Source organism: Miscanthus floridulus, chromosome 3 (assembly GCF_019320115.1).
Source record: "Miscanthus floridulus cultivar M001 chromosome 3, ASM1932011v1, whole genome shotgun sequence".
NCBI classification, from domain to species: domain Eukaryota; kingdom Viridiplantae; phylum Streptophyta; class Magnoliopsida; order Poales; family Poaceae; genus Miscanthus; species Miscanthus floridulus.
The window spans coordinates 57,145,502-57,155,538 of NC_089582.1; positions in this window are offsets into that span (position 1 = coordinate 57,145,502).

Sequence of the window (10,037 nt, forward strand, 5' to 3'; positions counted from 1 at the left end):
ATGCAAATTTGCGTGGTGGCAGCTATGGCGATTGACCCCTTTGCGGTTTATTATAACTGTTGTCAAAATCATGATTTTGTCGTATGATTTTTTGTCTCCACCATATTATAATTAGGTCTTTATACAGTCTTAATTAATTAAGGGACCTGGTTTTATGATTCTAATCAGTAAAGTTATGTTTGTGTTGAGGTCTTATGACTGCGTTTTTTCCTAGACTAGAAACCGTCTATGTGATTTAAAATCTGAGATTTCGACAACATTAAACCTCAATGGCTCGTCTAGGTTTCAGATAACGTTACCTAGTACCGGTTAGCCTATGGGATTCAAAACACATCTTAATTACAGAAATATACTAAGGCCCTCTTGATAGAAAAAAGCCATATTTCTGTTGCTTCGTGTAGCACCCGGTTTTAAGAACAAAATCAGATACATGCCATATGTGAGTCCATAAAGTCAAATCTCACATATAACTATAAATAAGGGTAATATCAAAAGACAATGCTTAAAATACCTAGCATACTAGTATAAAGATTATAACCTTTAGAGTATAAACGGCGGAAAGACAACTCCGATTCTCAGGTGAAGACTCCAATTTCATAGCGACAACTGACTGGTTGATCACAAGCCTAATTCCTTCAGACTCTAGCAATCTGATACCCATCCAGGATTTTTATCCAAATAATTAAAAATAAAGCAAGCGTAAGTACATGTCGTACTCAATAAATATAACATGGGGTTCATGAGGCTCAAAAAGCTGACATTGGTTTACTGCGATTAGCTTTTAATGAGTCATCTTTTAGCAATTGAGTAGCAACAAGTTTATCACAAGCCCATAAACACATGATCAGGTAAGCATGAATAATGAATAGCATAAACAGTAATCATTAATGAGCATGTTCATCATCAGTATCATCTGTATTCATCATCATTAACCATTAGTGATCATCTATTCCGTAAGGGTTCGGCCACTCGTGACCGTGAGCACGGCTGATATACCAGGTTTACACTCTGCAGAGGTTGTACACTTTTACTGTGAGTCGTGATTTACCCTTTCGCCCGAGGTGAGCCTCTTGACCCACTACCAATGAAGGTCGGTAGGGTTCACTATGAAACATTTCAAAGGTTCGTCTAACAAGTTAGGGCCATTAGATTCACTCGGTAAACAGATGTAGAGCCCCCCTTCCCGATGGCACAATGACACGTAGCCTATACATAAGGGAACAGATGTCGCACTATACCCGATTCGTCAAGTCATTCTTACGCCAATAAAGGTAACCACTAACAAGCTAGAAAAGGTCCTCATACTGAGCTAAAGCCAAAGCCATGTAGCCCTCACAGCTGTACTGTAAGTCCCGGATGATCACTTACAGATAAGTCCTTAGGGAGAGAAATCTAGAGCACCATAAAATAGCCCAATGCTCTAGCCCCTTATTCCATATTGCTAAAAAATATCTTTTAGTGTTTATTGCATATTACATTAGTCAAGTTACAAGATCATGGTCTTTAATTGAGCGCTAGTATCATACTACCCAATGCAGTACCACATAGGTATCAAGGTACAGGGTAACAAGGTACTAGGAAATCCTTAGTGGCAGTCAAGGTAGACACATGCAGTATGAATTAAATGATTAAATGTGTATATGACAACAAGAAAGATCCCATGCTATACTTGCCTTAAACACCGATCCTTCGGTAAGCTTTAATCTTCAACGTTCTTCTTCTTCTTCTTGATCAACATGTATATCTCACCGATCGGATGAAATCATAAAACACCACACAAGCATCCATACAATCATACACGAAGCAAACAATAGATCTAAATTAGAACAATACACCAATCATAGAAGAATAAGTGAAAAGATTTGAAACACGATTCTACGCATCGCTACGAACACACAGACGCGAAAAAGCACATTAGTCAGAGCTACGGTTAAAAAGATACAACTACTGAGAGATCTACTCATAAAACTATTAGCTTCATGTGTTTTAATTATATAAAAACATATATAAGATATTTTATAGGTAATATAAATTAAGTTAAATTTAAGTTTGAAATAGAATACCAAAGTAAAACAAATCATATTTTATTTTATAAAACCCAGTTGTATAATTATTATTCAAATTATAGTTTAAACCATGAAATTCCATAAATAGTGACATGGTAACCACTGTTGCTAACGCGTAGATCTTGTCGCTATAAATTTAACGTAACTTGAATGGATCAAAACAGAGTTAAAACGTAGAAGATATGAATTAAACATGATTTTCTTTAATAAAATAATAAATTAAATCTAATCACGAATTTTAAAAGTTGAAAACATATTTAACAGTAGTATGAACATGTAGGTTATGAAATTACGAACCTAACGCAAGTTGAACAGATCAAATCGGAGTTAGAATGAAGAAACGGTGGGGATCCATTGTTGAATGTAAGCGGTGTATTTCTATAGTATTGTTGAATTTATTTTTCTATAAGAAAACGGCCATAATGTGTGGGTGACGTGATGGTGACGTCATCAAGCTAGCAAGAGCAGAACTGAGCACGCATAACTGCTCTGCTCGCTCGGCAAGACTACACTAGTGCGTTTGCACATGCTGCACAAGCATACACGATGATGGTTCTATCTTCGCTTGCACGCGGGTGATAGATGGCTTGGAAATCTGGACACAGTAGCAAAAGCATGCCCAGCAAGAGATCGAAGCCGCGTGTTAGTGCAGGCACGGGAAGACGACGGGGCAGTTGGCAAATAAAAAGCTACCGATACCGACGATGCTTCAATGACAGCATGTAAAAGCGTTCAGGAGAGGGGAGCATGCAGAGGATCTCACCGGTGACGGTCTGACGGAGAAGAGCAGAGCGGCTCCAGGTGCTTTGGTTCATTTAAGGCCTTGTTTAGGGCGCGTTCAGTTCGGCAAACTTTGTGTTCGACAAACTTTGTATAGTGCACGAATCCACACTGTAGCATTTCATTTGTATTTATGAATTATTGTCCAAACATTGACTAATTAGGCTTAAAAGATTCGTCTCGCAAAGTTAAAGCAAACTGTGCAATTAGTTTTTTATTTCGTCTACATTTAGTACTCCATACACGTACCGCAAGTTTGATGTGACGGGGAATCTTCTTTTTGTATAGTACACTTTTGAAGAACTAAATAAGGGCTTAGTTTCAAAAACTTTTTCCCAGAAAGTGCTACAGTAGCCATCACATCGAATCTTGCGATACGTGCATAGAGCATTAAATGTAGACGAAAAAAACTAATTGCACAGTTTTGTTGGAAATCGCGAGACGAACGTTTTGAGCCTAATTAGTCCATGATTGAATACTAATTGCCAAATAAAAACGAAAGTGCCACAGTAGCCAAAATCTCAAACTTCACCTAGCTAAACAAGCCATAATTTCCACGTCCGACGATGATCTAGGCCTCCAGGATCGGCTTCGACGGCGCTCGGCTCGGCGTGCTTGCGGGGCTGCTTCGAAGCTTGGGATGGGAAGGCACGGCTGCGGGCACCCGATATTTATGGCCAGAAGCGCAAGTCAAGAGAGGAGGCGTGGGCGGCGCGGAGTCGGCGGCGGCGGTCGTGCATTGTGATGGATTGGTTTGCTTCCATAGGTTTGGAAAAGGATACGATAGGTTGAGTCTGCTATTTATTGGATATTGAGTCCAGGAGTCCTTTGCGCGTGCGGTGTATAGTTTAGGAGGAAATATAGTTCGGTTCCTCTTTGGTAGCAACAGAACCAAAGCTAGCATCAGGCTGACGTCTATCTGCTATAAGAATAAAGGATATGGCCTAGTTGCTTGCATCTTCAGATTGTGCCACCACGTCAAAGCAAAAGGTGCGAGGACTCCAGTATCAGCAGGAGACCGATTTGAGAAAGAGCCAAAGGATTTTGAGATTAGATAGTTTAGGATTAGAATTAATTATTTCCGCAATAATTTCTTGTATAAAAAACCCCAGAAAAAGTCAGAAAAATTCACGAGAAGTTTGTAGAGATATGTTGATGGACGCTGAACACAAATGAGTGATTTCCTGCGGAAGAAAATGATCTTGGGAAACTCCAAACGAAAAGATTAAGGTCGAGAAAGCAAGAATTTGATTATTATAGGAAAAGACAGAGATGAGCCAAAGACAGATAAACGACTTACTAAACGCATTTTAAAAATTGTACCCACTCATAGCACCAAGTCAAGCAACAAGCAAACATCACATCATCCAAACGCCCGTCAAAATAGAAAACTTTGAAAATTCTTATTTTTCCTATAACTAAATTTGCGCTAGCTCAAACTAAACTTGGTAAATTTTATCCAAATATTAAAATAATTCATTTTATTTTGTGTTTTCTATGCACAACCTAAAATCAGAAATTCTGGGGTGTGACACTTTGACTTCCAGGTGAAAATGGCTTTGGCTTTACTGTTTTTAGCTTGGTTTTGACTTCACAAGCTGTTTCACATGTGCACGTTTGGCGAGGCTTCACACAATGATTAATGTAAACAAGATAAGCACGACAGTAAAGCTCATCGCTGAATATAATTCTTGATTATTATATTTCCCTCGGCAATCGTGGATTGCTATGAGAGGGGTTTTATATATATATATATATATATATATATATATATATATATATATATATATATATATATATATATATATATATGTGTGTGTGGGCGCGCGCGCGTGTGGGCATGCAGCCCGAGCCCGGCACAAAGCCCGTTTTTTTGGTCCGGCCCAAGCATGGCCTGGCCAGGTGGCCAGCGGACCCGAGCTGACACAGCCCGAGGGAGCAGGCCGTGCCTGAGCCGCTTCCCAAACGCGCCGGGTGGCATGACCCGGCCCGGTGAGAAAGCCCCAGCTGCAGTAGGCTAACAGCCCAGCAGTCCAGCACGCATCGCGGCCTGCTCCCACAAAAGCCCACCGCGTCTCCTCCCTTAACCCTAACTTCCTGGCCCCTCTCACTCGACGCCGTCGCACTTGGCTCCTCGCCTCCTCCTGCTCGCTCGCGTCGCACGCCCCTAGCACTGCGCCTGCCTCGGCGATGTCTGCGGCGCTCCCCTCCTACCCCAGCACAGCTTCTGCCTCGTGTGGGAGCAGGCTCGGCGCGCGGCTCCCCTCCTGCCTTGGCGACGTCTGCGGCGGCGGCTTGCTTGGGCGGATCAGCGGCGAGCCGGCAACTGCGCCCCAGCGACCCGACGCCCATCTCTCCGTGCCTCCTTCCTCGGCTCCGAGGGCTCCTCCCGATCTCGTGCGGCGACGGCCTCCTCCCAACCTCCCGTCGAGCACGCAGCCGGCTTCGAGTGGTGGTCGCCACCTCCTCCACGCGGTCGCGCTCCCGACGACGTCCTCTGTTCCCCTTCCCCTGCTGAAACGGGCCATGGGCCGGCCCGGCCTGCTAGCTTTACCCGTGCTTCTTAGGCCGGCACGGCATGAAAAGCGGCCTAGAGAGCCGTGCCTGGGTCGTCGGCCAGGCACGAAGCCCAGGGAGGCACTTATATATAGCTAAGGTCAAAAATTTTCATGTTTAACTACGTCCACCACTGATCGGGTGCGGACTCGCGGAAGCTAGAAATGTATAGAAAAGCTAAAGTTGTGGGGGGTAAAAAAACGGTGACTCGCATGACCAGGCGCGAGTCGATCCACATCGGAATTAATAAGACTAGCTACTAGCTATAAAAAAGAATTGGAAAAAGTCTACTTAAACCCCCCACCTTTCATACTTGGTCTACATCACCCCTAACTATGAAACCGTCTGTTTTACCCCCTGAACTTTCTAAAACCGTCTATTTTATCCCCCGGGCGGTTTTCAGCGGCGGGTTGCTACAGTAAAAGCAGGCCTGCTACAGTATACAGTCATGGTGGGTTTGAATTTCCTTTTTTTAATTTTCGGTGAATCTTTGAAAAATCACAGTAAATCATAGAAAAATCATAAAATAAAAAATCTAATTTTGTTGGACTCCACATGAGTAGATCTACATAGTGAATATATAATACGGTATGCTTTAGTACAAATTTTTTTACTGTAGCCTTAGATTAATTGAAAAATCTAATTTTGTCTGTAATTAATTGGAATAATTCATAGCTGCAGCTTCTATGGTCCAATTGTGGTAAAATTTTTATGGTACGCTAATTATTGTATGCTTAAACTATAGTAAAAATTTCGTACTCATTGGACTATGTATAACTTAGTTATAGATAAATTCTAATTAATTACAGACAAAATTGGATTTTCCAATTAATATAAAGGTATAAAAAAATTGTACTAAAGCATACCGTATTATATATTCACTGTGTAGATCTACTCATGTGGAGTCTAATAAAATTAGATTTTTTATTTTATGATTTTTCTATGATTTACTATGATTTTTCAAAAATTCACCGAAAACAAATAAAAAAAAGAAAATCCGAACCACCATTACTGTAGCAACCACCGTTACTGTAGCAAACCCGCGGTTAGTGTATCAATCCGCCACTGAAAAACCGCCCAGGGGGTAAAATAGACGGTTTTAGAAAGTTTAGGGGGTAAAACAGACGGTTTCATAGTTGGGGTGAAGTAGACCAAGTATGAAATGTGGGGGGGTTAAGTAGACTTTTTCCAAAAAGAATTCAAGTGGACGACGAAGCGTGGCGTGGTCATATGTTGATTCATGACGTTCAATTATCATTTACTCCCTCGGTTCCAAAATAGAAGACTTATTTTCTAAGAAGTTAACTTTTTTTAACTTTAACCAATTATATATAAAAGAATATTAATGTTTATAATACATAATTAGTAGTTGAATATACTTTCATAATAAACTTATTTGGAGATATAAATTTTATATGCATTTTCTACAAACCTAGTTAAAGTTGAGAAAGTTTGACCTGAGTAGTTACGTGTTTTGGTGGTAACTAAACTCCCTCATAACGTATTTACCAGAATAGTACTTTCTCTTTTCAAATTACAAGCCGCTTTGACTTTTCTAGATATATTATTTTTACTATGTATCTAGATATAGTGTATCTAAATGCAAAGCAAAACTATTAAAAAAAGTGCATAGCAAAAACAATGTATTTAGAAAAGCCAAAATGTCTTATAATTTAAAATAGAGGGAGTACAAATGATAATCTCAAATTCGTTATTTTCAATATGCCAATTCTCACTGTTTAACATGTCACTAAAAATACAAATCCCTAGTCAAGCGTAGGCTCACTTAGGCGCTGGGTAGAGCCTTACCGCCTACCAAGCCTTGCCTTATGAAATAGTACGCTCAAGCGTTTCACCCATGCGAGATTCACCACCACCCTTCTTCTTCCTTGTCTTCGTCAACTCCATGCTATTCCTCAGTTCATCTCACCAACTGTCAATTTGTGACGCTCTTATACTTTGACTGATCTATCAAAACAATCATCGCGCGTTCGGCTGGTCTGAAAATTTCAGACCAGCCGGCTGGTCCGGCTGCTTCTCCTCACATACTACAGTACATCTTTTTCAGCCGCTACAGTATTTCTCTCTCACACAATCAGTCGCTACAGTGTTTTGTCTTCTTTTTTTGCATCACGGCTGCCCCTATATCGTCTCGCTTATAGCTAGTTACATCACGGCTGCCCCTGTGTGCTTGTACGTAAGGATTGAATAGCCTCAAGAAAGGGGGTTTAAAAATTAAAGCAATAACTTTAGCCTATTAAAACTATTCCTCCCTTAAGTAAGAACTAGCCCTAGAGATTCTATAAAAGCACACTAAAAAGTCTTTAGGGCCATTAGCCCATTACACTAAACATGTGAGAAAACTACTAACTAGAGATATACTAAGAAAATCTACCTTAACCTTCACACAATTATTAATGCACACAAGATAGGTAATACTAGTAAAGCTCATCACTCAATATACAATTTTCCATTATTATATCTCCCTCATCAATCGTGGATTGCTACAAGAGGTGTCATATATATAGCTATATAAGAGCATCTCCAATGGAACCCTCAAAATTTGACCCCCTATCTCTCAAAGTAGGGCTCCCTCGTTCGGATTCCAACTTCTACTTATCTGTGAACTCCAACTGGTCCCTTATATTTGTCTCCCTACTTTCACTCACCTCTATTTTATTCATATCTTCTAACTAACAAATCAACCGTTTGCAACGGCTATATTTTTAACGGTTATATTTTCAATGTCTATATTCCAATGGTTTTTTTCAACAACTATTTTTGCAACAGCTCTTTCAAAAGGCCATATTCCAACGACTTTGTTGCTCCTACTATATTCAAATGGATCTATTTCAAACGTCTATATTCCAACGGCTCCTGAGGTTAGCTTTATATATGCTTCCACTTGCACACTCACCTGGTTCATACACCATCTCATTTGTTTTGTTGCTCCCTCTCTACTTTGTTGTTCATTCTCCACCGAAAATGAGTCGTCTCTCTCTTAGATTCATCCTCATCTTCGGATGATGATGAGCCCAAGCTCATCCTTACCGCATTACACCAAGCCCACACTCAATATATGTCTGAATAGTCCATGTTGGGAATGTTCTATACTTGGCTGGCAATATATTCATCGAGAAAGAGAAAGTGGTCATTTTAGATTGTACAATGACTATTTCTCAATACATCCAACCTATGGGGAATTTATATTTCGACACAGGTTTGCAAATAGCTCGGTCAATTAGTTTGTCCTCTTTTTCCATTCTCTTTCTATGCATAATATGTTTCCTTATTCTCATTTCTTTGCTCAGTTTTAGAATGGCTTGTCCTCTGTTTCTTCGCATAGTACAACCTATAGAATAACATGACAATTATTTTGTGCAAAAAGGAGATAGATGTGATGACTTGGGTTATCATGTTTGCAGAAAGTTATTGTGGCATTCATGATGATAAGTTATGGAGTACCGATAGATTTTATGGATCAATATATTCATATCGGTGAAAGTATTATCATAAAGAGTTTTAAAAGGTTTGTTATACCTATATATATATATATATATATATATATATATATATATATATATATATATATATTTTGATGCAGGAGTAGACTCGAGTGGAGAATGTTTGAGCACACACGGGCTCGCCAGAGGTTGCTCCCCTATGTGGATGAGGGATTCCATGCGAGCCCCTACCTGTGATGAGGGGGTGGGAGGCGATGGATGAGGGTCTCTCATTTGGTGTGAGTTGGATGAGGGATCAATCGGAGAGCTGTTTTACAATTTGGACCCTCAAAAGATGGATAGGGGGCCAGATGAGGGCTAGGTTGATGATGCTCTAAGGACCTGAGGTCAAGTACTCAAGTTTTATGTTTAACTATGTGCATCACTGATCTTGGTGAAGAAGCTACAAACCAAGAGCAAGGCCAACGCAGGCATACAAGATTGTTAGCCTCAGGAAAAAGTTAACATACATGTCGAAAATACGGTTGGAAGCCACTGCTCTCCCCAACGCCCACGTCATTTTTTCTCAGTTTATTTCTGACCATGGTCCCGGAAAAATTGAAAAAGCCTGTGACGGAGCCTTAGGGCCTCTTTGGCATGGCTTATGTCGACTTCGGCTTCATCTATTTTGTATAAATCAAGGCACTGTAGCGTGAAGCCGTTTTGTAAGTCATGGTTAAAATGAACTAGAAGCCGAGAAAAGTCAGTTTTTCTGGCTTCACCGGCTTTGACTTCACCGGTAAAGTCGTTTTGAATGAGCCGTGTCAAAAGTGGCTTTACTTTCTTTCCCCAACGCACGATTGCATGGTAGCCTACGCCTTTTGTCAGTTGAAGCAGCCGTCTCCTCTGCAGGCTTCTGTGACACCATGCAGAACCTCGATCTAGTACTACGTGGATGCTCTATGCGGACGTGGAAGCTAGAGCATCCAGATCGAGCCACCGTGTCGCGTTGGGCACGGCCTAATAGAAACAGGAATGCTATATGGCACACATGTGTTTTGTTGTTTGTTGGCACACGTTTTTTTTTTTTTTTTTTTTTTGCCGTTCGATGGGTATCGTGTGTGTCCTTGCGTCTGTCCGTTTCTTTCTCTGATGGCCCACCTTCGGTACTGTTTTAAATTGGGAGTCACGT